The following is a 24,646-nucleotide window of genomic DNA, read 5'->3' on the forward strand; positions in this document are numbered from 1 at the left end:
GGCTTTTCAGTACACCTGATACTGCGGCCCACACGGGCCGCTGAAACTGCCCCGAAACGGGAGCACATGATCGCACGTCCGTTCACCCTCGTGACTGGAAGTGGAATGACTGCGCTACCGAGGCGGACGTTCGGGCCATTGGCCCACACCGCCTGAGTCACGGTGGCTAAAAAAGCGACTATACCAGAAGGCGAGTGTTGCATGATAAGGTTATTACTGGCAAATTGAAGTAATTCCATACCCTAAATAGGCAACTCGAATATATTGCGACGACCCGAAAAAAGTAAAAAAAAATGCCGCCTTTGCCCCGGGTGAGGATCGAACTCACGACCTTCAGATTATGAGACTTACGCGCTGCCTACTGCGCTACCGAGGCTTTTTTTTCTTCTTTATTGCCTGTCTTCGGCTCACGTAAACAATACACATATTAACAGATAATTACACAACACAATCCAAAACATTGTAAAAACCGTGGCTCAAATGATGTGGCCACGCATCTGTTAAAATGTTTTTATCGTCGATAGTAATTCGACGCGCGGCAACCATTCTGGGGTGAATTCCTGCAACTTTTGTTCATCCACAAAATTTCTTGTATATTCTTTGAAGTACTGGGTGGGCGCTCGTGCATCTACATCAATGTGCATGGCTGCCATCCTGGATTATCAAATGCTATGAAGAGCCATAAGCATTATCATATCATTTGGGGTACCATCGTTACTTTGTATTTGCAAATAGCGGATGCCATGTGCGTCAATGGGGAAATCTTTTTTGATCGTGCGCTGGAGCACGTCCCAAAGAAAGACGGTATCCCAGCAGTCAATGAATACATGCTCAATTGTCTCCTCCTTTCTGCATATTATGCAATGCGTGCCCCAAGGAACGTAAAACCCCTTTGCAGCCATTCAGGTTTTGACGGTCAGCGTACCGGTATGTAATTTAAAACAGAAATTATTAGCACCTGGCGATATTTTCATCGCCTTGACGTGCTTTAGTACAGTGTGGCCATGGCATACTTTGTAAAGGGACCGATACAAAGGCACTGGTAAAAACACATTACATAGGTTCTTGTACAACTTTCTACGTCGGACTTGACTCAAGTATTCAAGTGAAAACCGCACTGATAGAAACCTACAAGAAAGTACAACTTCGCGGAAAAAGCCATAAACACCACCAGGTACGCTGCAGGTTGATACAACCATGTCAGGCAAGTGTTGCCACAGGCGAAGTTGACAGACAGTGCAAAGGAATGGGTTGTCGACGTCTCTAAAGAAACAAAATCGATTGACTACCTGTCTTAAAAACAAATGCGACAAGCCCAGTCCTCCATTTCGCACTCGAAGGAATAAATTGGTCCGACTCGATCTTTCCCAAGACGATTCCCACACAAAGACAGCGAACACACGGTGAAATTTTTGGATGTTTACCCTTGAACAATGTTAAACTTGTAATATATACCAAATTTTACTTACTAAAAAATGTTGCAAATTTTGCCTTTAGAAAACATAAACCAATTCCACCCATTCCACTTGTTCACTCTTTCCCGCAGGTTATTCACTTGGCTTCTCCAGTACGAATCGCTGTCTTTGTAGCATTCGAGGGGGGCACCCAAGTATTTCACTGGTTTCGTAACAAACTTTATGCTGGCAAAACTGTCTGGGGTTTCTGCCAAGTCACCGTGCCAAAAGCCAAGGCATTTTCCCCAGTTTACAGCGCTGCCACTTGCAGCACACAAGTTAGTAACGCATTTGACAGCATCTGCAATGCTGTCAGAGTCCGCGCAAAAAATGGCAATATCTTCCGCATAATAAACAGCCGGACTTCAACCTCGTGCAGCTTAAATCCACGGACACATTCATTCTCTATGACACTCAAACAAAAGGACTCTATGTACAAACAAAACAATAGTGGTGAGAGAGGACAACCCTGACGGACCGAACGCTTGACGGGGATGCGCTTCCCTACCACCTTGTTAACGATTAGCCGCGTTGAGCAGTCTCGGTACACCATGAAAACCCCCTGTTTGATTATTTTCCCTAAATTCACATAATCTCGGATGCACAGCAGAATTTCATGAGGCACCCCGTCAAAAGCCTTCTCGAGGTCGATTTGCAGCATTGCGACTCGCGCACCAATAGCGTCGCACCATTCGAGGATGCTCCGGGCTGCGTGTATGTTAGTGAGGATAGTTCGACCTTTATTGCCGCACGTCTGATGCGGCCCCACGAGCTCCGTAATGACTGTTTGCAATCTTTTAGCTAGAATTTTCATGAATATTTTGTAATCTCCATTAGTGAGGCAGATTGGGCGGTAAGAATTTACTCTGCGCTGTGCAACGGGGTCTTCCGATTTTGGTATAAGAACAGTGCGAGATGATGAAAAGGACGGGGGTAATATTTTCAGCTCGAATGCCTCATTAAAAACGTCGGCTAAGACTGGTGTTATTTCTAACTTGAAACAGTTATAAAAGGTGGAAGTCAGACCATCATGGCCAGGCGATTTCCCCGGATGCATACTTTCAATAGCATTGTTAACTTCCTCTTCCGAAATGGGTTCATCCAATATTTCTTTTGTATCATTGTCAAGCTTTGGCATCAGCGGTAAAAAATCTTTTTAAAGCGATCGACGTCAACTGAGCTGGCGGCGAATAAACCATTGAAGTGCTCAAAGAAAGCCCGCTCGATAACATCTGCGACATCGCTGACTTCACCCTCGTGTTCTATTTCTGTTATTTGATTACGTCGCGCATGCCACTTTTCTGAGCCCAACGCCCTTTTTGACGGTGCTTCTGCCATTATCAGTCGCTCGGCTCTTGCCCGAACCATAGCACCGCGGTATCTTTCGACTTCGAACCGCTCAATTTTACGTTTCAATGCGCGAATATCTTCAAGAAACATGCCGGGCATTCTACATTCTTCGAGGAGCAATTTTTCCAGGTTTCTGCGCATGAGCTTTTCTTCTGCTCCTTTTTCTCTGCTTATAGCGCTCGAGCGTTCCAAAGCCTTCAATTTAACGACCTGCTTGAAGTTCTCCCATTTTTCTCTAAACGTCTTTTTACTGCGAACTTTCATTTTTTCAACTTCCGCCATTACTTCCTCCATAAATTTTTCATCACTCAGCAGATTCGAATTCAATTTACATAGTTGCCACTCAAAGGCCCTTTTCGTTTCTTTCGTGCTAGCTACTACAAAGCTAACCAAGCAGTGGTCACTAAATGAAACGGCGTTAACACGGTATGCCTTGCAAAGCGGTACCAATTCAACACTCACGTACGCCCTATCTAGTCGGGCGTGGCTGGCTGCCTGAAAGTGGGTGTACTGCATAGTCCGGCCACCACCGAGACATTCAGCCACATCCTCCAAATCATGTTCTCTTACTATATCGCTTAAGACAGCGGTACTTGCATCCCAGTAATGTCGTTAGCTAGTTTTGCCTTTGGCTGAAAGGACGCACTTGAAATCGCCAATAATGATTAGCAGCCTATTACATTTGGTATACTGCTTTAGTTGTTCGAAAAATATGCGTCTTTCGTCAGTGACAGTCGGTGCGTACAAGCATATTACGCACCATTCCAATCCCGAAAACAAAAGATCACAAACAATGAGCCGACCAGACGGACATGACGTTGAGGCTTCTACTTTAGCACCCAGACTCTGTCTGACGAACAAAACGCAACCGGAAGAAGTCCCTATGGCATGGCTAACTATAACAGAATACCGCAGCAAGAATTGGCGACCCATGCTCCCAGTTTCATCGTCGCCATGGACTTTAGTCTCTTGGACTGCCAGTATGTCAAGTTCGAGGTCACTTACTAGCCGATAAAGCTGGCATTGTTTTCTCCGTGAGGCCAGGCCACGCACATTTAAAGTGGCCACACGGATTGAATTTTCTATTTGCACCATTGTAAGGCTACGAAAAACCCAGGGGCATGGCGCTTACTTTACAACTGCAATTCCCTCCTGAACGCCTTTTCCCCGTACAGTCCTTAAGGTGGCGAAGGCGGCGTTTCTGCCGTCTTGCGCTCCGACGAAATGGTTGGTCGTGGCTGGATGAGAGGCCGCCGAGCGGGAGTCGTTTTGGCGCGTGGTTCGTCCGGCATGGCAGCAGTGGTGCCCTTGTCTTTTTTCCTTCGTCACGGGGACGCTTCCCCGTCACAGTGCCACTGTCGCTTTCAATCCCAGTCATCGGTTCAGCCTCGGAGGGGGTCTCGTCAGCTAAGCCAAGAAACGTGTCGCCGGTGCTGCTTGCATCCACCATTTCACTGTTTTCTCCTACGCCTTCGTATGGAAGCCCGACGTCGGGCTTACCTGGTGCTTCACACACGCCCTGTTCTTGACGGCATGGCGACCCGTCTTCCACAGCAGAGTTTGGGTTAACTCCAGCTGTTTCTTCCGAGTATGCTTCGTCCATGAGGTGCTCCAGTGCATCACTTTCCTGCGCTGGTCCGGTCACACTGGCATATGTCTTCGCGCAGTGGTTGTCTTCGTGGCCGAAGCGGCGACAACGACTGCAGCGAGGTACTCGGCAGTCGCGACGTATGTGTCCGGTACTCTTGCACCGTAGGCACAACGGTGCACGGCCCGGAACGACAACGAGAGTCAACTCTCCAACAATCTTGAGCTGGTGCGGAATGTCATCCACCTTGACGTCGGAGTGCAGCTTTAGTCTCAGAGACCGCGTCGTTGAGCCCTTTTCAGTGATGCCCGGTGCTCGCCACTTCTCCCGATCACTTCGAATACTTTCCCATAGGGAGTCAAGGCAACACGCACGTCTTCGTCGGTCACGCCGTGCAGCAACCAGTGAAGCTTCAAGCGAACCTCGCGATTATTTGGGTCAATGAGCAAACATGGGCGATCCTTTACCTTCACATCGATGGCGGAGAGCAACTTCCGAGCAGCGTCAGCACTCGTCAGTGTCACAGCCCATACGTGGTTCATTTGATAAGCCCCCAATGCCAAAACGTCGTCGAGCGCACCAAGCTTGGCCAAAGTGTCCCTGTAATCTTCGACGCGGTAAGGCCGGGCTCTCGGATCACCATGCATGAAAACGGTGTTCGCAGCGATGCGTCCGGAAGGCAGATTGGGCAGAATCACCTGATAATCGTCGGCGCTAGGCGCAAAAACCCTGTTACCGTGGCCCGGTCGGGCTGCTGATACCGCTTCGTCGGAGCCGAACATTCCGCAACCGTATCGCTCGAAAGCCAGAAATGGAATGACTGCGCTACCGAGGCGGACAATCGGGCCATTGGCCCACACCTCCTCTGTCATGGTGGCTAAAAAAGCGACTGTACAAGGAGGCAGGCGTTGCATGATAAGGTTATTACTCGCAAGTTGCAGTAATTCAAAACCCTAAATGGGCAACACGAATACATTGCGACGACCCGAAAAAAGTAAAAAAAATGCCGCCTTTGCCCCGGGTGAGGATCGAACTCACGACCTTCAGATTATGAGACTGACGCGCCGCCTACTGCGCTACAGAGGCGGACATTCGGGCCATTGGCCCACACCTCCTCTGTCACGGTGGCTAAAAAAGCGACTGTACAAGGAGGCAGGCGTTGCATGACAAGATTATTACTGGCAAGTTGCAGTAATTGAAAACCCTAAATGGACAACACGAATGCATTGCGACGACCCGAAAAAAGTAAAAAAAATGCCGCCTTTGCCCCGGGTGAGGATCGAACTCACGACCTTCAGATTATATTTTTTTTCTTTATTGCCTTCTTGACTACAGGTCAAGCTAATATGACAATCACTATCACACGTGTTTCATGCGTGACAACGCGTCAAACAAAGATATTACATCTTCATTACAGTCGGTAGTCTTATACACATCTCGCACTTTTATAACAGCTTCCACGAAACACTCATGAACAGATAGAACTCTCACATCACGGTGTCTGTACGATAGCATACTACGCCAAACCGAATGAAGACCAAGTACAAATATAACATCCAAATTTCGCACAGAACTATCACAAGGCAAAAAACGAATTCCATATGAAGTAAGAGGTAAATCTTTTTTTAAAGTTCTCTGTAAATGTCCCGAAAGAAAATAGCGTTCTTACAATCAATAAACACATGTTCAATGGTCTCAGGTTTGTTACACAGGAGACAGCTGCTTCCCCATGGTACATACATACCTCTCTCTTCAAGCCACGTTTTTACTGGCAAGGTTCCCGTATGAAGTTTAAAAAAGAAGGTTTTCACATTGGGTGGTATACACATGTTTTTAACTCGCTTTAGTACGTCGTGACCATATGATTTTTCATACCTTAAACGGTACAGGGGCACAGGAAAAACATTCTGTATTAGGTCTTTCATAAGGCACTTTCTTTTCACATTAGTTAGGCAATCTATCGAAAACCTCGCCCTTAAGAAACGACATGAGAACACAACTTCGCGCAAGAACGGTGACAAGGTGTGTCGTTCTCGCCTGGCTGAAGATACAAAGAAGTCAGGCATGTGGTGTAACAGCGTTGTTTGAAATAAAGAACGTAAAAAAGAGTCTCCCTGGTCTCTAATGAGCAGGAAACGTGATATTACTTGGTTCAGAAACAGATGGCACAGAGACAGCCCTCCTTGCTTAACTCGCCGAAACAAGTTCGTTCTAGATGTTCTCTCCCACGTAGAGCTCCAGATGAACGTGGCGAATATCCTGTGGACTTTGTGAATGGTTTTACGCTTACAACTATGTACTTGCAAAAGGTACATAATTTTAGCAGCCAGGAACACGTTGCATACAGCTGACCGAGATGAAACTGATAAGCCACGACCACCCCATCCTTCGGCTGTCGCGCGCAGTTCTTCAGCCTTTTCAAGCCAAAACGCTTCACTGTCTTGATACCTGTCCAATGGTACCCCTAGGTAACGACTAGGCGTCGTGAGCCACTAAATATTTCCAAAAGAACTGGGCGTAAGGTCCCAATTACCATGCCATAAACCAATGCTTTTTTCTTTGTTCATTAAACTTCCACTCGTGTCACAAAACCTTTGAGTGATTTTTAATGACGAACTGACACTCTCTCTATCAATTGCAAAAAAAGGCACTATCGTCGGCGTATGCCAAAACACGCACTTCACATGACTGCAACCTGAAACCATTAATCCCTGCATGGTGAATCACTTTCTGACACAATGGTTCCAAAAATAGAGCGAAGAGCAAAGGACTTAAAGGACACCCCTGGCACACGGAGGAAAGTACTCGTATGCGCTTTGAGAGTTCTCTATTTACAATTAAATTTGTGGTTGAATTTTTATATGCCAATTTAATACCTTTACATATGATCGCACCAAGACCAACGTACTCAGCTAGCATGAAGAGTGTATTGTAAGACTGACGCGCTGCCTACTGCGCTACCGAGGCGGACATTCGGGCCATTGGCCCACACCTCCTCTGTCACGGTGGCTAAAAAAGCGACTGTACAAGGAGGCAGGCGTTGCATGAAAAGGTTATTACTGGCAAGTTGCAGTAATTGAAAACCCCAAATGGGCAACACGAATACATTGCGACGACCCGAAAAAAGTAAAAAAAATGCCGCCTTTGCCCCGGGTGAGGATCGAACTCACGACCTTCAGATTATGAGACTGACGCGCTGCCTACTGCGCTACCGAGGCGGACATTCGGGCCATTGGCCCACACCTCCTCTGTCACGGTGGCTAAAAAAGCGACTGTACAAGGAGGCAGGCGTTGCATGATAAGGTTATTACTGGGAAGTTGCAGTAATTGAAAAACCTAAATGGGCAACACGAATACATTGCGACGACCCGAAAAAAGTAAAAAAAAATGCCGCATTTGCCCCGGGTGAGGATCGAACTCACGACCTTCAGATTATGAGATTGACGCGCTGCCTACTGCGCTACCGAGGCGGACATTCGGGCCATTGGCCCACACTGCCTCTGTCCCGCTGGCTAAAAAAGTGACTACAAGGAGGCAGGCGTTGCATGATAAGGTTATTACTGGCAAGTTGCAGTAATTGAAAAACCTAAATGGGCAACACGAATACATTGCGACGACCCGAAAAAAGTAAAAAAAATGCCGCCTTTGCCCCGGGTGAGGATCGAACTCACGACCTTCAGATTATGAGACTGACGCGCTGCCTACTGCGCTACCGAGGCGGACATTCGGGCCATTGGCCCACACCTCCTCTGTCACGGTGGCTAAAAAAGCGACTGTACAAGGAGGCAGGCGTTGCATGAAAAGGTTATTACTGGCAAGTTGCAGTAATTGAAAACCCCAAATGGGCAACACGAATACATTGCGACGACCCGAAAAAAGTAAAAAAAAATGCCGCCTTTGCTCCGGGTGAGGATCGAACTCACGACCTTCAGATTATGAGACTGACGCGCTGCCTACTGCGCTACCGAGGCGGACATGCGGGCCATTGGCCCACACCTCCTCTGTCACGGTGGCTAAAAAAGCGACTACAAGGAGGCAGGCGTTGCATGATAAGGTTATTACTGCCAAGTTGCAGTAATTGAAAACCCTAAATGGGCAACACGAATACATTGCGACGACCCGAAAAAAGTAAAAAAAAATGCCGCCTTTGCCCCGGGTGAGGATCGAACTCACGACCTTCAGATTATGTGACTGACGCGCTGCCTACTGCGCTACCGAGGCGGACATTCGGGCCATTGGCCCACACCTCCTCTGTCACGGTGGCTAAAAAAGCGACTGTACAAGGAGGCAGGCGTTGGATGAAAAGGTTATTACTGGCAAGTTGCAGTAATTGAAAACCCTAAATGGGCAACACGAATACATTGCGACGACCCGAAAAAAGTAAAAAAATGCCGCCTTTGCCCCGGGTGAGGATCGAACTCACGACCTTCAGATTATGTGACTGACGCGCTGCCTACTGCGCTACCGAGGCGGACATTCGGGCCATTGGCCCACACCTCCTCTGTCACGGTGGCTAAAAAAGCGACTGTACAAGGAGGCAGGCGTTGCATGAAAAGGTTATTACTGGCAAGTTGCAGTAATTGAAAACCCTAAATGGGCAACACGAATACATTGCGACGACCCGAAAAAAGTAAAAAAAAATGCCGCCTTTGCCCCGGGTGAGGATCGAACTCACGACCTTCAGATTATGTGACTGACGCGCTGCCTACTGCGCTACCGAGGCGGACATTCGGGCCATTGGTCCACACCTCCTCTGTCACGGTGGCTAAAAAAGCGACTGTACAAGGAGGCAGGCGTTGCATGATAAGGTTATTACTGGCAAGTTGCAGTAATTGAAAACCCTAAATGGGCAACACGAATACATTGCGACGACCCGAAAAAAGTAAAAAAAATGCCGCCTTTGCCCCGGGTGAGGATCGAACTCACGACCTTCAGATTATGAGACTGACGCGCTGCCTACTGCGCTACCGAGGCGGACATTCGGGCCATTGGCCCACACCTCCTCTGTCACGGTGGCTAAAAAAGCGACTGTACAAGGAGGCAGGCGTTGCATGATAAGGTTATTACTGGCAAGTTGCAGTAATTGAAAACCCTAAATGGGCAACACGAATACATTGCGACGACCCGAAAAAAGTAAAAAAAATGCCGCCTTTGCCCCGGGTGAGGTTCGAACTCACGACCTTCAGATTATGAGACTGACGCGCTGCCTACTGCGCTACCGAGGCGGACATTCGGGCCATTGGCCCACACCTCCTCTGTCACGGTGGCTAAAAAAGCGACTGTACAAGGAGGCAGGCGTTGCATGATAAGGTTATTACTGGCAAGTTGCAGTAATTGAAAACCCTAAATGGGCAACACGAATACATTGCGACGACCCGAAAAAAGTAAAAAAAATGCCGCCTTTGCCCCGGGTGAGGATCTGTTGTGTCTTCGCTTTTTCTGTGTGTGTGTGCGCGCGCACCTGTTGACGCCTCAGCTGGCCGCCTGCACCACATCGGACTTTTGCTACTACCACGTGCGCATCGTTATCTGACTAACACTACGCTGCCTATAAATACGTTATACACTTTTGAATAAACGTTCTTTTCATTCTGCTGACTACGTTGACACATTGCTGGTCCGGCGCTGCTATGCGCACACCATGGCTATGCTACAGTGGCGACGAGGATGTTCACCACCCATGCAGTGAAAGACGACCCTGAACCTGACACTACGAAAAATCGAGCAACCAAGGCGATCATGGCTCACCACCAGCTTCCGGACTTCGAAGAGAGCAAAGATAAGTGGACGCCATACCTTATCAAAGTCGAAGCATACTTTGAAGCGAATGCCATTGAAGACTCGACTAAGAAAAGAGCATTGCTGGTTGCTGCCTTAAGCACGCACACGATACAAGTGCTGGCAGGGAAGGTGGCTCCACGCAAGCCGAATGCGCTGACTTATGAAGAAGTCGTGGCAGTGTTGAGTGAGCACTACGACCCCAAGCGACACGAAATCACAGAAAGTTACATGTTTTTCAGTCCATGTCAAGCGGAGGGTGAGCCCATTAATGAATTCCTGGTCGACATTCGCCGAATAGCTGATAATTGCAATTTTGGCAGTGCATTAAATCGCATGCTACGAGATCGCATTGTGTGTGGTGTCCGGTCAAGTGCACTACAGAAGCAGCTACTTGCGAAGCGGGAATTAACATTAGAAGACGCTGAAGCGATGGTCCTTTCAGCTGAAGCTGCAGATAGTGGCGTGAAAAACATAAACGGATCTGGATTGACACCAGTGTTAAAAGTACAAGCGTATCAGCAGAAAACACCGCAAGACGAGAGACTGAGGGCTACACGTCAAGAATGCTCAAGGTGCGGTAGTGCAAAGCACAATGAGAGCGGTTGCACCTGGTCTAACGCTCGCTGTTATCGCTGTGGAGCACGCGGTCACCTTGCGAGGAAATGCCGAAGCCGCGGTCCTCACGAGCAAGGAACAGCAAGCAGGGCACAAACCAACATTCTCACGGGGACGGAAGGTTCGACAGACGACGAACACGAAGCAGCGCACATCTGGACCTTGGCTTCGGAACGGAAGAGTTGTCTGGTGCCACCAATTTGCCGAACGTTCTCTTGGTGCGGTGTGCAGCTTACCATGGAAGTTGATACTGGGTCGCCCGTTTGTGTTATCCCACGTCAACTGTACGAGAAGCACCACGACCAATGGCCGAAACTGAGACCATCCAGTGTGAAATTATCCTGCTACACAGGACGACTGCCAGTGCTTGGGGAGCTTGCGCTCAGTGTTTCTCATAAGGGAGTGACGGCGGAGTGTGCGCTGACCGTGTTAGACTGTGCGGGACCAAGCCTCTGTGGTCGAGATTTAATTCAGCTGCTGAACGCCGCTGGTGCTCCGGTGGTTCACGTTGCAAGAGACTCTGAGCCCACAGAACAAACGGGGAAGTCCAGTGTGAATAGCATATTCAACGACTTCAACGACGTGTTTTCCGAGAAACTGGGGCTCATAACAGGCCCTCCGGTCAGTCTGCACCTAAAAGAAGGCGCCGTACCTAAGTTCTGTAAGTCCAGATCCATTCCATATGCGCTACGCGACCGCGTGTCACTTGAACTTGATCGGTTAGTGTCCTTAGGCGTGTTATCACCGGTGGCACACTCGGAATGGGCATCACCTATAGTCGTAGTTCTTAAGAAAGACGGCGCAGTGAGAATCTGCGGTGATTTCAAGGCCACAGTGAATCCCGCATGCACCACTGAACAATATCCCTTGCCTATCATTGAAGATATGTTTGCGCAACTACACGATGGGGATTGTTTCAGCACACTGGATTTACGGGACGCATACAATCAAGTGGCACTGAATGAGTCAGCAAAGAAAATTTGCGTCATTAACACACCAAGAGGGCTTTTTTGCTACAACCGACTGCCTTTCGGAATAGCCTCTGCACCCGCGATATTCCAAAGAAAAATGGATGAGGTTCTAGCTGGTTTGGTGGGTGCACAAGCTTACCTTGACGATGTGCTCATTTCTGAAAAATCAAGCGACAGTGGTGAAAGGCTGAAAAACGTTTTGGAGCGGTTTCGAGAGAGAGGCGTAAAGTTGAGACACGATAAGTGCAAGCTGCGCAGCCCAGCAGTTACCTATCTCGGGCATCGCATCGATCGCGATGGGCTTCATCCGACAGAGAAAAACCTCAATGCCATCATGCAGGCGCAGAGCCCCCGTAATGTCAGCGAACTGCGGTCTTTTTTGGGAATGATCACGTTCTACGCGAGGTTTCTGCCTAACATGTCGACCACACTTTTTCCTTTGTATCAGCTGCTGGAAAAGAATGCGCGCTGGCACTGGCAACAGCCTCAAGAGCTTGCGTTTAAGGTGGCTAAGCAAAGCCTCAAAGCAGCCAAGGTTCTCGTCCATTTCGACCCTTCGAAGGAACTAAAACTTGAGTGCGACGCGTCGCCATACGGAGTGGGCGCGGTCTTGTTTCACACGATAGGAAACGTCCACAGGCCGATCGGCTTTCGCTCGCGTACTTTAACACAGGCGGAGCGCAACTATTCACAGCTCGAGCGAGAGGCACTGGCACTGGTATTTGGCGTAACTAAATTCCGCGACTACCTTCTAGGTCGGGAATTCACCTTGGTGACTGACCACCAACCAATGCTGGGCCTGTTGAGGTCAGACAGGCAGACGCCCACAATGGCCGCTGCCCGGATCCAACGTTGGGCGCTTCAGCTGGGGGCCTACCGGTACCAGCTGCAGTACGCCCCAGGACGACAGATGCTGAATGCTGATGCCTTAAGCCGCCTGCCGCTGCAAACTACGGAAACTGACGAAGACGGTGAGCCACCCGAATATGTACTCTCGCTAAACCAGCTGAACAACGGTGTCGTGACAACGCGTGAGCTGAAGGATTTCACCGCTTCGGATCCTGTCCTGGCAAAAGTCAAGCGGTACATATTACATGGGTGGCCCAGACACGCCAACGGGCTGGCAAGGGACAAACTGCCATTTTTTGACCGTAAGCTAGAGCTATCCGTTGCACATGACCTTGTTTATTGGGGCAATAGGGTCATAATACCAGCCGAAGCAAGAGTGCAAGTGCTGCAGCTTTTACATGAGACTCACCAGGGTTCGCCGGCAATGAAATCTGTCGCGCGCTCTTTGTTTTGGTGGCCAGGCCTAGACAGAAATATTGAAGAGGTGTCTACTCAGTGCCAGAACTGTGTTCAAAATTTGCCGATGCCAACCGCGGCGCCCGTTATCAAGTGGCCGGAAACCGGCGAAAGGTGGTCGCATTCACATTGACTACGCGGGGCCGATCGGCGGAAAAATGATACTCGTCATAGTTGACGCCCACACGAAATGGCTCGAAGCCGTACCTCTGTCACATGCTTCAACAGAAACTACCATTAACTGCTTACGTGCCATTTTCAGCAGGTTTGGGGTACCACGCACAATTGTGTCCGACAACGGGACTCAGTTTTCCAGCCATGATTTTGAGGAATTCGTAGCAAACAACAACATAGTGCACCTCCGATGTGCGCCCTACCACCCCCAGTCTAATGGTGCAGCGGAAAGGGCAGTGCGTACTATAAAAGATGGCCTTCGAAAAATGGGGAGAGGAAAGCTAGAGGAGAATCTGATACGCTTGCTGTTTAACTATCGGAGGACGCCACAAAAGTGCGGTAAATCCCCAGCAGAGTTGCTCTTGGGTTACCAAATACGCTCACGGCTGGACACATGTTTTCCTCCAGCCCTTACAGGATCAAAAGAAGACCAAGAGGACTGGCTGCCGCTACCAGGAAGTGACGTATACGCCCGCAATTATGGTGCGGGGAGCAAATGGACGCTTGGCAATGTGAAGGCGACGTCTGGAGCGAGAATGGTGACCGTGAACACTCCGGACGGGGTCGTCCAGCGGCATGTTGATCAACTTCGCCCGCGACAGGACTCGCCACCAGTAACAACTGCCACAAGTCCCAGCGAGTCAGACCAAGCAACGGAACCATCGCCTCCGGAAGCGGTAAGCTCGAATGCAGGCATGTCTTCTCGGCTCATCCCTAATGATGCTGGTTCTGCACAACGTGCATCACCGAAGATCACGGCCGTCCCGATGAGTACCGGTGTCGCCCAACAAGCCCTCAGGCGTTCAACAAGAGAACGCAAGACAGTACAACGCTTTCAATTCTAAGGGGGAAGGAATGTTGTGTCTTCGTTTTTTCTGTGTGTGTGTGCGTGCGCACCTGTTGACGCCTCAGCTGGCCGCCTGCACCACATCGGACTTTTGCTACTACCACGTGCGCATCGTTATCTGACTAACACTACGCTGCCTATAAATACGTTATACACTTTTGAATAAACGTTCTTTTCATTCTGCTGACTACGTTGACACATTGCTGGTCCGGCGCTGCTATGCGCACACCATGGCTATGCTACAGGATCGAACTCACGACCTTCAGATTATGAGACTGACGCGCTGCCTACTGCGCTACCGAGGCGGACATTCGGGCCATTGGCCCACACCTCCTCTGTCACGGTGGCTAAAAAAGCGACTGTACAAGGAGGCAGGCGTTGCATGATAAGGTTATTACTGGCAAGTTGCAGTAATTGAAAACCCTAAATGGCAACACGAATACATTGCGACGACCCGAAAAAAGTAAAAAAAAATGCCGCCTTTGCCCCGGGTGAGGATCGAACTCACGACCTTCAGATTATGAGACTGACGCGCTGCCTACTGCGCTACCGAGGCCGATATTCGGGCCATTGGCCCACACCTCCTCCGTCACGGTGGCTAAAAAGCGACTGTACAAGGAGGCAGGCGTTGCATGATAAGGTTATTACTGCCAAGTTGCAGTAATTGAAAACCCTAAATGGGCAACACGAATACATTGCGACGACCCGAAAAAAGTAAAAAAATGCCGCCTTTGCCCCGGGTGAGGATCGAACTCACGACCTTCAGATTATGAGACTGACGCGCTGCCTACTGCGCTACCGAGGCGGACATTCGGGCCATTGGCCCACACCTCCTCTGTCACGGTGGCTAAAAAAGCGACTGTACAAGGAGGCAGGCGTTGCATGATAAGGTTATTACTGCCAAGTTGCAGTAATTGAAAACCCTAAATGGGCAACACGAATACATTGCGACGACCCGAAAAAAGTAAAAAAAATGCCACCTTTGCCCCGGGTGAGGATCGAACTAACGACCTTCAGATTATGAGATTGACGCGCGGCCTACTGCGCTACCGAGGCCGATATTCGGGCCATTGGCCCACACCTCCTCTGTCAAGGTGGCTAAAAAAGCGACTGTACAAGGAGGCAGGCGTTGCATGATAAGGTTATTACTGCCAAGTTGCAGTAATTGAAAACCCTAAATGGGCAACACGAATACATTGCGACGACCCGAAAAAAGTAAAAAAAAATGCCGCCTTTGCCCCGGGTGAGGATCGAACTCACGACCTTCAGATTATGAGACTGACGCGCTGCCTACTGCGCTACCGAGGCGGACATTCGGGCCATTGGCCCACACCTCCTCTGTCAAGGTGGCTAAAAAAGCGACTGTACAAGGAGGCAGGCGTTGCATGATAAGGTTATTACTGGCAATTTGCAGTAATTGAAAACCCTAAATGGGCAACACGAATACATTGCGACGACCCGAAAAAAGTAAAAAAAATGCCGCCTATGCCCCGGGTGAGGATCGAACTCACGACCTTCAGATTATGAGACTGACGCGCGGCCTACTGCGCTACCGAGGCCGATATTCGGGCCATTGGCCCACACCTCCTCTGTCAAGGTGGCTAAAAAAGCGACTGTACAAGGAGGCAGGCGTTGCATGATAAGGTTATTACTGGCAATTTGCAGTAATTGAAAACCCTAAATGGGCAACACGAATACATTGCGACGACCCGAAAAAAGTAAAAAAAATGCCGCCTTTGCCCCGGGTGAGGATCGAACTCACGACCTTCAGATTATGAGACTGACGCGCTGCTGACTGCGCTACCGAGGCGGACATTCGGGCCATTGGCCCACACCTCCTCTGTCAAGGTGGCTAAAAAAGCGACTGTACAAGGAGGCAGGCGTTGCATGATAAGGTTATTACTGCCAAGTTGCAGTAATTGAAAACCCTAAATGGGCAACACGAATACATTGCGACGACCCGAAAAAAGTAAAAAAAATGCCGCCTTTGCCCCGGGTGAGGATCGAACTCACGACCTTCAGATTATGAGACTGACGCGCTGCCTACTGCGCTACCGAGGCGGACATTCGGGCCATTGGCCCACACCTCCTCTGTCAAGGTGGCTAAAAAAGCGACTGTACAAGGAGGCAGGCGTTGCATGATAAGGTTATTACTGGCAATTTGCAGTAATAGAAAACCCTAAATGGGCAACACGAATACATTGCGACGACCCGAAAAAAGTAAAAAAATGCCGCCTTTGCCCCGGGTGAGGATCGAACTCACGACCTTCAGATTATGAGACTGACGCGCTGCTTACTGCGCTACCGAGGCGGACATTCGGGCCATTGGCCCACACCTCCTCTGTCAAGGTGGCTAAAAAAGCGACTGTACAAGGAGGCAGGCGTTGCATGATAAGGTTATTACTGCCAAGTTGCAGTAATTGAAAACCCTAAATGGGCAACACGAATACATTGCGACGACCCGAAAAAAGTAAAAAAAATGCCGCCTTTGCCCCGGGTGAGGATCGAACTCACGACCTTCAGATTATGAGACTGACGCGCTGCCTACTGCGCTACCGAGGCGGACATTCGGGCCATTGGCCCACACCTCCTCTGTCAAGGTGGCTAAAAAAGCGACTGTACAAGGAGGCAGGCGTTGCATGATAAGGTTATTACTGGCAATTTGCAGTAATTGAAAACCCTAAATGGGCAACACGAATACATTGCGACGACCCGAAAAAAGTAAAAAAAATGCCGCCTTTGCCCCGGGTGAGGATCGACCTCACGACCTTCAGATTATGAGACTGACGCGCGGCCTACTGCGCTACCGAGGCCGATATTCGGGCCATTGGCCCACACCTCCTCTGTCAAGGTGGCTAAAAAAGCGACTGTACAAGGAGGCAGGCGTTGCATGATAAGGTTATTACTGGCAATTTGCAGTAATTGAAAACCCTAAATGGGCAACACGAATACATTGCGACGACCCGAAAAAAGTAAAAAAATGCCGCCTTTGCCCCGGGTGAGGATCGAACTCACGACCTTCAGATTATGAGACTGACGCGCTGCTTACTGCGCTACCGAGGCGGACATTCGGGCCATTGGCCCACACCTCCTCTGTCAAGGTGGCTAAAAAAGCGACTGTACAAGGAGGCAGGCGTTGCATGATAAGGTTATTACTGGCAATTTGCAGTAATTGAAAACCCTAAATGGGCAACACGAATACATTGCGACGACCCGAAAAAAGTAAAAAAAAATGCCACCTTTGCCCCGGGTGAGGATCGAACTAACGACCTTCAGATTATGAGATTGACGCGCGGCCTACTGCGCTACCGAGGCCGATATTCGGGCCATTGGCCCACACCTCCTCTGTCAAGGTGGCTAAAAAAGCAACTGTACAAGGAGGCAGGCGTTGCATGATAAGGTTATTACTGGCAATTTGCAGTAATTGATAACCCTAAATGGGCAACACGAATACATTGCGACGACCCGAAAAAAGTAAAAAAATGCCGCCTTTGCCCCGGGTGAGGATCGAACTCACGACCTTCAGATTATGAGACTGACGCGCTGCCTACTGCGCTACCGAGGCGGACATTCTGGCCATTGGCCCACACCTCCTCTGTCAAGGTGGCTAAAAAAGCGACTGTACAAGGAGGCAGGCGTTGCATGATAAGGTTATTACTGCCAAGTTGCAGTAATTGAAAACCCTAAATGGGCAACACGAATACATTGCGACGACCCGAAAAAAGTAAAAAAAATACCGCCTTTGCCCCGGGTGAGGATCGAACTCACGACCTTCAGATTATGAGACTGACGCGCTGCCTACTGCGCTACCGAGGCGGACATTCGGGCCATTGGCCCACACCTCCTCTGTCACGGTGGCTAAAAAAGCGACTGTACAAGGAGGCAGGCGTTGCATGATAAGGTTATTACCGCCAAGTTGCAGCAATTGAAAACCCTAAATGGGCAACAAGAACACATTGCGACGACCCGAAAAAAGTAAAAAAAATGCCGCCTTTGCCCCGGGTGAGGATCGAACTCAAGACCTTCAGATTATGAGACTGACGCGCTGCCTACTGCGCTACCGAGGCGGACATTCGGGCCATTGGCCCACACCTCCTCTGTCAAGGTGGCTAAAAAAGCGACTGTACAAGGAGCCAGGCGTTGCATGATAAGGTTATTACTGCCAAGTTGCAGTAATTGAAAACCCTAAATGGGCAACACGAATACATTGCGACGACCCGAAAAAAGTAAAAAAAATGCCGCCTTCGCCCCGGGTGGGGATTGAACTCACGACCTTCAGATTATGAGACTGACGCGCTGCCTACTGCGCTACCGAGGCGGACATTCGGGCCATTGGCCCACACCTCCTCTGTCAAGGTGGCTAAAAAAGCGACTGTACAAGGAGGCAGGCGTTGCATGATAAGGTTATTACTGCCAAATTGCAGTAATTGAAAACCCTAAATGGGCAACACGAATACATTGCGACGACCCGAAAAAAGTAAAAAAAATGCCGCCTTTGCCCCGGGTGAGGATCGAACTCACGACCTTCAGATTATGAGACTGACGCGCTGCCTACTGCGCTACCGAGGCGGACATTCGGGCCATTGGCCCACACCTCCTCTGTCAAGGTGGCTAAAAAAGCGACTGTACAAGGAGGCAGGCGTTGCATGATAAGGTTATTACTGCCAAGTTGCAGTAATTGAAAACCCTAAATGGGCAACACGAATACATTGCGACGACCCGAAAAAAGTAAAAAAATGCCGCCTTTGCCCCGGGTGAGGATCGAACTCACGACCTTCAGATTATGAGACTGACGCGCTGCCTACTGCGCTACCGAGGCGGACATTCGGGCCATTGGCCCACACCTCCTCTGTCAAGGTGGCAAAAAGCGACTGTACAAGGAGGCAGGCGTTGCATGATAAGGTTATTACTGGCAATTTGCAGTAATTGAAAACCATAAATGGGCAACACGAATACATTGCGACGACCCGAAAAAAGTAAAAAAAATGCCGCCTTTGCCCCGGGTGAGGATCGAACTCACGACCTTCAGATTATGAGACTGACGCGCTGCCTACTGCGCTACCGAGGCGGACATTCGGGCCATTGGCCCACACCTCCTCTGTCAAGGTGGCTAAAAAAGCGACTGTACAAGGAGGCAGGCGTTGCATGATAAGGTTATTACTGCCAAGTTGCAGTAATTGAAAACCCTAAATGGGCAACACGAATACATTGCGACGACCCGAAAAAAGTAAAAAAAAATGCCGCCTTTGCCCCGGTTGAGGATCGAACTCACGACCTTCAGATTATGAGACTGACGCGCTGCCTACTGCGCTACCGAAGCGGACATTCGGGACATTGGCCCACACCTCCTCTGTCAAGGTGGCAAAAAGCGACTGTACAAGGAGGCAGGCGTTGCATGATAAGGTTATTACTGGCAAGTTGCAGTAATTGAAAACCCTAAATGGGCAACATGAATACATTGCGACGACCCGAAAAAAGTAAAAAAAATGCCGCCTTTGCCCCGGGTGAAGATCGAACTCACGACCTTCAGAATATGAGACTGACGCGCTGCCTACTGCGCTACCGAGGCGGACATTCGGGCCATTGGCCCACACCTCCTCTGTCACGGTGGCTAAAAAAGCGACTGTACAAGGAGGCAGGCGTTACATGATAAGGTTATTACTGGCAATTTGCAGTAATTGAAAACCCTAAATGGGCAACACGAATACATTGCGATGACCCGAAAAAAGTAAAAAAAATGCCGCCTTTGCCCCTGGTGAGGATCGAACTCACGACCTTCAGATTATGAGACGGACGCGCTGCCTACTGCGCTACCGAGACTTTTTTTTCTTTATTGCCTGCTTCGCAAACAGTACAAATCAATATAAGAATACAGTGCAGTGTCACGTGTAAAAGTGCTGTCACATCTTCCAGCACATGGGGGTTAAAAAGGCAGACGCTTTATGCCCACCAACTTATCTAAACATGGCAACCACTCTGGCTTATCTTGTGTCTCGTATGCAGTCATCAAATACTGTACACTTTCTATGAAGTACTCTCGAGCGGGCCGGGGATTCACGTCTACGTTTCGCACTGCCATCCGTGTTCGCCACACACTGTGAAGAACCAATACCATGAACATATCGTAGGGCACACCGCCTACATTTATGACTGGCAAAAAACGGATGCCATACTGTGTAACTGGCAGCTCTTTCTTCAGGGTCCTTTGAAGGATGTCCCAGAGAAAGACTGCATCGGTACAGTCTAGAAAGATGTGGTCAACTGTCTCAAGTTTTCTGCAGATAATGCAATCAACTGACGGGACGAATATTCCTTTTTTCTCGGAGCCATGGATTGGTAGGGAGTGTGCCGCTGTGAAGTTTGAAAAATAATGTCTTCATTGATGGTCTAATTGGCATCTTTTTCACTCTTTTCAAGACGTCATCCCCGGGCCCATTAGGGTACAATGTTCTATACAGAGGCTCTGGCAACATGGTTTCTACAAGGTCCTTGTACAGTCTCTTTCGCGAAACCCTAGAGAGATACTCCATCGAAAATCGCACTCTCAATATTTCCACAGCAGCAATCACTTCTTTCATGTACCCCTTAGGTCTTTTTGTCACCCCATTGACAGTGGTTACAATGAAATCAGGCAAAAAATGGGACAGCCGCACATGTATCAACGTTCTCAAAAAACGATCATCTTGATCTCGTAAAAAAACTAACCTAGATACTACCTGTCTCAGGAACAAGTGTACAAGACCAAGCCCCCCACTTTTCACAGAACGGAAGAGATTTGTTCGGCTTGTCCTTTCCCACGTGGACGCCCAAATAAACACTGCGATCACTCTATGTAGCTTTTGTACAGCAACACGTGACATGAATAGTACTTGTAAAACATACCATACTCGTGAAATAAGAAATATGTTGCTCACTGTTGACCTCGTAAACATTGAGAAATCGCGCCCACCCCACGTTTTTGTCTTATCTCTTAGTTGCTCTGTCTCTTGTTTCCAATATTCTGTTGTGTCTCTGTAGTGTTGGAGAGGTACCCCTAAGTACTTGTCAGGTATAACCTTCCATGTAATGCTTTCAAATATTGATGGTGTGTTCTGCCAATTTCCGTGCCATATTCCAAGACATTTACTCCATTGACTCTACTATCAGTGCAATCACAGAAGAATTTCACATCGTTTAGTGCTTCTCTAATACTCTCCCGATCTTCGCAGAACACAGCAAGATCTTCGGCGTAACTAAGTATTTTGACCTCTGCAGACATCAAATGAAACCTCCGCACCTGATCATTCTGTATCACTTTCTGGCATAGAGGTTCTAAATAGAGAGCAAAAAGCAGTGCCGATGCAGGGCATCCTTGTTTTACACTCGATAAGACTTGTATATTATCACTAAGCTGTTTGTTTATTACAATTTTTGTAGTGCATCCCGTGTACGCCATTCTGACCCCTTCCAACACCACAGACCCTATATTGACATAGTCAAGAATGCTGAAAAGTATGTCATGGTTCACGCGGTCAAATGCCTTCTCGAGATCGATTTGTAGCATAGCTACTTTACCGTCAAACTCATCGCAGCATTCTAACATATTTCGGGCTATATGAATGTTCGTCATAATTGTTCCGCTTTTTATGCCACAAGTCTGATGTGGTCCGACTATTTTTGTAATCACTGTTTGAATTCGCCTGGCCAAAACACCCATGAATATTTTGTAGTCAACATTCGCTAGGGTTATGGGCCTGTAGGATGTGACGGAGAGCTGTTTCCTGGGATCTTCAGTTTTTGGGATTACCACAATGTGTGTTCTCCGAAAAGATATTGGTAACTCTTTCCTCTCGTATGCCTCATCGAACACATTCCACAAAGCTTCTGCCACAAGATTTTTAAATTTCTTATAGAATGCTACACCTAGTCCATCTGGACCGGGTGTTTTACCGTTTTTCATTTTTTCAATGGTGATTTCTATTTCTCTGACCGAGATGGGTGCTTCTAATCTCGCTTTTACGTCATCCTCAAGCTTCGGCATAAGTGACAAGAAACGCCGACTATACGTACTCGTGTCCGCTCTGACGCCTTCCAACAGTTCTTGGAAATATTCCACAAACGCGCGCTCAATCTCGGTTTCATCTGTGGTGACTTCATTTTTGTGTTCTATCGCCCTTATCTCGTTTCTTGTCGCGTAGCTCTTTTCATCTGTGACGGCACGTTTTGTGGGAACCTCGCCACACCATAATCTTTCTGCGCGTGCGCGTACCACCGCTTCTCTGTACCTTTCCGTATCTACGGCTTCTAATTCTTGTTTCACTCTTATTTCTTTACTGCGCTCTCCTGGTTGCGCGCATTCTTGACATAGCAAAAAATCAAGCTCACATTGCAGTTGTCTTTCTTTTTCCAGGTTAGTGCGTTTTATCGAAACTGATCTTCCAATTGCTTCTATTTTTACTTTTTCCTTGAAGCACTCCCATGTGTAAATTGAACTACTTGCGTCACCTTTCGCCACTTCTTTTAATTCCTTTTCAGCATTTTCTACAAACTTCTCATCCTCGAGTAGCTTTTCATTTAACTTCCAGAGTCCCCAATTGAATTTGGGCTTTTCTTTTTTATTAATGGTGAACATTACTAGACTATGGTCACTAAATGAAACATTCTTCACTGCGTAGCCCTGGCACATAGGAAGCAGGGACGTATACACGTATGCTCTGTAGAGTCTAGCTTTACTGTTGAGCTGCTAATGCGTATAGTGAGTACCCTGCGCCAGTACATGTCCCACGTCATCCAAGTTCCGCTCACGCGTCATTGAATCCAATACCAAGGCACTAGAGTCACGTACAAAGTTTTTACTTGCCCTGTCTTCGGCATTACACACACAGTTGAAATCGCCTAGAAGTATAACTGCCTTATCGCATGATAGATACGTATCAAGACTTTCGAAGAATATTTTCCTATCTTGTTGTCTATTTGGCACATATACGCACACAACGCGCCAACTAATGTCGGAAAGAAGAAAATCACATGCAATTAATCGCCCTTCATTTTCACTGTGTACACTTTTTTCGACAATGCCAATTGTGTTCCTTATAAAGAGAAGACATCCGCCTGAAGTACCTACAGAATGACTCACACATATATTGTATCTGTAGCGGAAGTTCAAAAATATGGTGTCCATCTGCTCTTCAAATTCAATTTTCGTTTCCTGCACATCGGCGATATCAACGTCATTTTCAAGAAACAAACGACGTAACTGATACTGTCGCCTCTTCGAGCGTAAACCTTTAACGTTAAAAGTTGCGACGCGTAAGGCTGACTCTATATTGAAAGCCATGATTTTTGTTTAGGGAAGGGAGTACAAAACACAGTGTTTACTTTAGGTGAACGTTTCTAAAAAGCGGCTTTAGTTTTACTGAAAATTTTGCGGCAATCGGTCCAGGTTTTACAGAGGCATAGTGTGTGTAAACTCCGCTCACTTACGGGTTACTTTCCATTCGGAAAAAAGGCACAAAAAACTCAAGTTCCAGGAAGCTTTTGCGAAGGCTGCCTGGCCTCCGCCCGTGGATTAGTCTGCAAGTTCGGCCGTGGCTTCAACGTTGGTCGCCTCATTCCTATGGTTTTTGCTGGTGGTTCTTCTCGACCAACGTCTCCGGAGGTAGTGAAATCTTCCCCAACAATGTCTCTTGGTCGCTTTTCAGCTAGTCCACTGCCTGCGCTGTCGCTGATTTCCATGTCGTCTTGCAGTGTGTCTGCGTCGCTGGGAGCCTTCACAGTCGGCAGGTGCTGTTCTGGCTTGTCTGTCGTTGTCGGTTTTTCTGGCTCTGGTTTGGATGCCTTGTTCTCGACCTTTTCATTGTCCATCCTACTAGGCCTGCTCAGTTTCACCAATTCTGGGGTCGCCTCTTCCTTCCTCGCAGTCGCGCTCGCTGCCTCTTCAGCTTCATGCTCATCCATTAACAGCTCTGCGTGGTCGTTGCCACTCGGAGGTCTGGTGACGCTGGCATAAGACAACGTGCAGTCGTTCTCCTTGTGGCCAAATCTTCGGCAGGCACCACAGCGTGGCACACGGCAATCTCGCCGTATGTGCCCGGTTGCTCGACAGCGTAAGCACACTGGCGCTCTGCCCGGAACAACCACCAAAGCTTGCTCACCGCTTACGTTCACTTGGTGAGGCAGGTCTTCAATTTTGACGCCCACTTTCAACCGAAGTGTCACAATACGGGTAGTGGAGCCTTTTTCGCTGATGCCGTTTACACGCCACCGCTCTCTGTTGACGTCAACCACTTGGCCGTACGGCTCGAAAGCACGTCGCACATCCTCATCGAGAACATTGTGCAGCAGCCAGTGCACTTTCATACGCACATCCTGGTTTGCCGGATCAAGGACAAGACAGCGACAATTTTTTACCTTGATATCGCCTTGCGATAGAATCGTCTTGACAGCGTCCATGTTCTTGAACGTTACCGCCCACACGTGGCTCATCCTATATGCCCCCAAAGCAACCACTTCGGGGAGCAGTCGCAGGCTGGCCAAGGTGTCACGGAAATCTTCCACTCGATAAGGTCGGGCTCGTACGTCA

At 48.6% G+C, this 24,646-nt stretch overlaps 28 non-coding genes across 28 annotated transcripts; all 28 read right to left on the bottom strand.

The window, feature by feature from the left end:
* Positions 1–303: 303 nt before the first annotated feature.
* TRNAM-CAU (transfer RNA methionine (anticodon CAU)) lies at positions 304–376 on the bottom strand. Its single transcript has one exon. It is a non-coding gene; the product is annotated as a tRNA-Met (tRNA).
* Positions 377–7,537: 7,161 nt separating this feature from the next.
* Positions 7,538–7,610, bottom strand: TRNAM-CAU (transfer RNA methionine (anticodon CAU)). The gene has a single exon. It is a non-coding gene; the product is annotated as a tRNA-Met (tRNA).
* Positions 7,611–7,789: 179 nt separating this feature from the next.
* Positions 7,790–7,862, bottom strand: TRNAM-CAU (transfer RNA methionine (anticodon CAU)). The gene has a single exon. It is a non-coding gene; the product is annotated as a tRNA-Met (tRNA).
* A 176-nt stretch (positions 7,863–8,038) lies between these two features.
* TRNAM-CAU (transfer RNA methionine (anticodon CAU)) lies at positions 8,039–8,111 on the bottom strand. Its single transcript has one exon. It is a non-coding gene; the product is annotated as a tRNA-Met (tRNA).
* A 179-nt stretch (positions 8,112–8,290) lies between these two features.
* Positions 8,291–8,363, bottom strand: TRNAM-CAU (transfer RNA methionine (anticodon CAU)). The gene has a single exon. It is a non-coding gene; the product is annotated as a tRNA-Met (tRNA).
* A 177-nt stretch (positions 8,364–8,540) lies between these two features.
* On the bottom strand, positions 8,541–8,613 carry TRNAM-CAU (transfer RNA methionine (anticodon CAU)). The gene has a single exon. It is a non-coding gene; the product is annotated as a tRNA-Met (tRNA).
* A 177-nt stretch (positions 8,614–8,790) lies between these two features.
* On the bottom strand, positions 8,791–8,863 carry TRNAM-CAU (transfer RNA methionine (anticodon CAU)). Its single transcript has one exon. It is a non-coding gene; the product is annotated as a tRNA-Met (tRNA).
* A 179-nt stretch (positions 8,864–9,042) lies between these two features.
* On the bottom strand, positions 9,043–9,115 carry TRNAM-CAU (transfer RNA methionine (anticodon CAU)). The gene has a single exon. It is a non-coding gene; the product is annotated as a tRNA-Met (tRNA).
* A 178-nt stretch (positions 9,116–9,293) lies between these two features.
* TRNAM-CAU (transfer RNA methionine (anticodon CAU)) lies at positions 9,294–9,366 on the bottom strand. The gene has a single exon. It is a non-coding gene; the product is annotated as a tRNA-Met (tRNA).
* A 178-nt stretch (positions 9,367–9,544) lies between these two features.
* TRNAM-CAU (transfer RNA methionine (anticodon CAU)) lies at positions 9,545–9,617 on the bottom strand. The gene has a single exon. It is a non-coding gene; the product is annotated as a tRNA-Met (tRNA).
* A 4,951-nt stretch (positions 9,618–14,568) lies between these two features.
* On the bottom strand, positions 14,569–14,641 carry TRNAM-CAU (transfer RNA methionine (anticodon CAU)). The gene has a single exon. It is a non-coding gene; the product is annotated as a tRNA-Met (tRNA).
* A 176-nt stretch (positions 14,642–14,817) lies between these two features.
* On the bottom strand, positions 14,818–14,890 carry TRNAM-CAU (transfer RNA methionine (anticodon CAU)). Its single transcript has one exon. It is a non-coding gene; the product is annotated as a tRNA-Met (tRNA).
* A 430-nt stretch (positions 14,891–15,320) lies between these two features.
* Positions 15,321–15,393, bottom strand: TRNAM-CAU (transfer RNA methionine (anticodon CAU)). Its single transcript has one exon. It is a non-coding gene; the product is annotated as a tRNA-Met (tRNA).
* Positions 15,394–15,571: 178 nt separating this feature from the next.
* TRNAM-CAU (transfer RNA methionine (anticodon CAU)) lies at positions 15,572–15,644 on the bottom strand. Its single transcript has one exon. It is a non-coding gene; the product is annotated as a tRNA-Met (tRNA).
* A 178-nt stretch (positions 15,645–15,822) lies between these two features.
* On the bottom strand, positions 15,823–15,895 carry TRNAM-CAU (transfer RNA methionine (anticodon CAU)). The gene has a single exon. It is a non-coding gene; the product is annotated as a tRNA-Met (tRNA).
* A 178-nt stretch (positions 15,896–16,073) lies between these two features.
* TRNAM-CAU (transfer RNA methionine (anticodon CAU)) lies at positions 16,074–16,146 on the bottom strand. The gene has a single exon. It is a non-coding gene; the product is annotated as a tRNA-Met (tRNA).
* Positions 16,147–16,323: 177 nt separating this feature from the next.
* TRNAM-CAU (transfer RNA methionine (anticodon CAU)) lies at positions 16,324–16,396 on the bottom strand. Its single transcript has one exon. It is a non-coding gene; the product is annotated as a tRNA-Met (tRNA).
* A 178-nt stretch (positions 16,397–16,574) lies between these two features.
* TRNAM-CAU (transfer RNA methionine (anticodon CAU)) lies at positions 16,575–16,647 on the bottom strand. Its single transcript has one exon. It is a non-coding gene; the product is annotated as a tRNA-Met (tRNA).
* Positions 16,648–17,075: 428 nt separating this feature from the next.
* On the bottom strand, positions 17,076–17,148 carry TRNAM-CAU (transfer RNA methionine (anticodon CAU)). The gene has a single exon. It is a non-coding gene; the product is annotated as a tRNA-Met (tRNA).
* Positions 17,149–17,577: 429 nt separating this feature from the next.
* TRNAM-CAU (transfer RNA methionine (anticodon CAU)) lies at positions 17,578–17,650 on the bottom strand. The gene has a single exon. It is a non-coding gene; the product is annotated as a tRNA-Met (tRNA).
* A 178-nt stretch (positions 17,651–17,828) lies between these two features.
* On the bottom strand, positions 17,829–17,901 carry TRNAM-CAU (transfer RNA methionine (anticodon CAU)). The gene has a single exon. It is a non-coding gene; the product is annotated as a tRNA-Met (tRNA).
* A 178-nt stretch (positions 17,902–18,079) lies between these two features.
* On the bottom strand, positions 18,080–18,152 carry TRNAM-CAU (transfer RNA methionine (anticodon CAU)). Its single transcript has one exon. It is a non-coding gene; the product is annotated as a tRNA-Met (tRNA).
* A 178-nt stretch (positions 18,153–18,330) lies between these two features.
* On the bottom strand, positions 18,331–18,403 carry TRNAM-CAU (transfer RNA methionine (anticodon CAU)). Its single transcript has one exon. It is a non-coding gene; the product is annotated as a tRNA-Met (tRNA).
* Positions 18,404–18,581: 178 nt separating this feature from the next.
* TRNAM-CAU (transfer RNA methionine (anticodon CAU)) lies at positions 18,582–18,654 on the bottom strand. The gene has a single exon. It is a non-coding gene; the product is annotated as a tRNA-Met (tRNA).
* A 177-nt stretch (positions 18,655–18,831) lies between these two features.
* TRNAM-CAU (transfer RNA methionine (anticodon CAU)) lies at positions 18,832–18,904 on the bottom strand. The gene has a single exon. It is a non-coding gene; the product is annotated as a tRNA-Met (tRNA).
* A 176-nt stretch (positions 18,905–19,080) lies between these two features.
* TRNAM-CAU (transfer RNA methionine (anticodon CAU)) lies at positions 19,081–19,153 on the bottom strand. The gene has a single exon. It is a non-coding gene; the product is annotated as a tRNA-Met (tRNA).
* Positions 19,154–19,332: 179 nt separating this feature from the next.
* Positions 19,333–19,405, bottom strand: TRNAM-CAU (transfer RNA methionine (anticodon CAU)). Its single transcript has one exon. It is a non-coding gene; the product is annotated as a tRNA-Met (tRNA).
* Positions 19,406–19,581: 176 nt separating this feature from the next.
* TRNAM-CAU (transfer RNA methionine (anticodon CAU)) lies at positions 19,582–19,654 on the bottom strand. Its single transcript has one exon. It is a non-coding gene; the product is annotated as a tRNA-Met (tRNA).
* Positions 19,655–24,646: the final 4,992 nt, after the last annotated feature.

The sequence above is a fragment of the Rhipicephalus microplus genome, chromosome 3 (assembly GCF_043290135.1).
Source record: "Rhipicephalus microplus isolate Deutch F79 chromosome 3, USDA_Rmic, whole genome shotgun sequence".
Taxonomy (NCBI): Eukaryota; Metazoa; Arthropoda; class Arachnida; order Ixodida; family Ixodidae; genus Rhipicephalus; species Rhipicephalus microplus.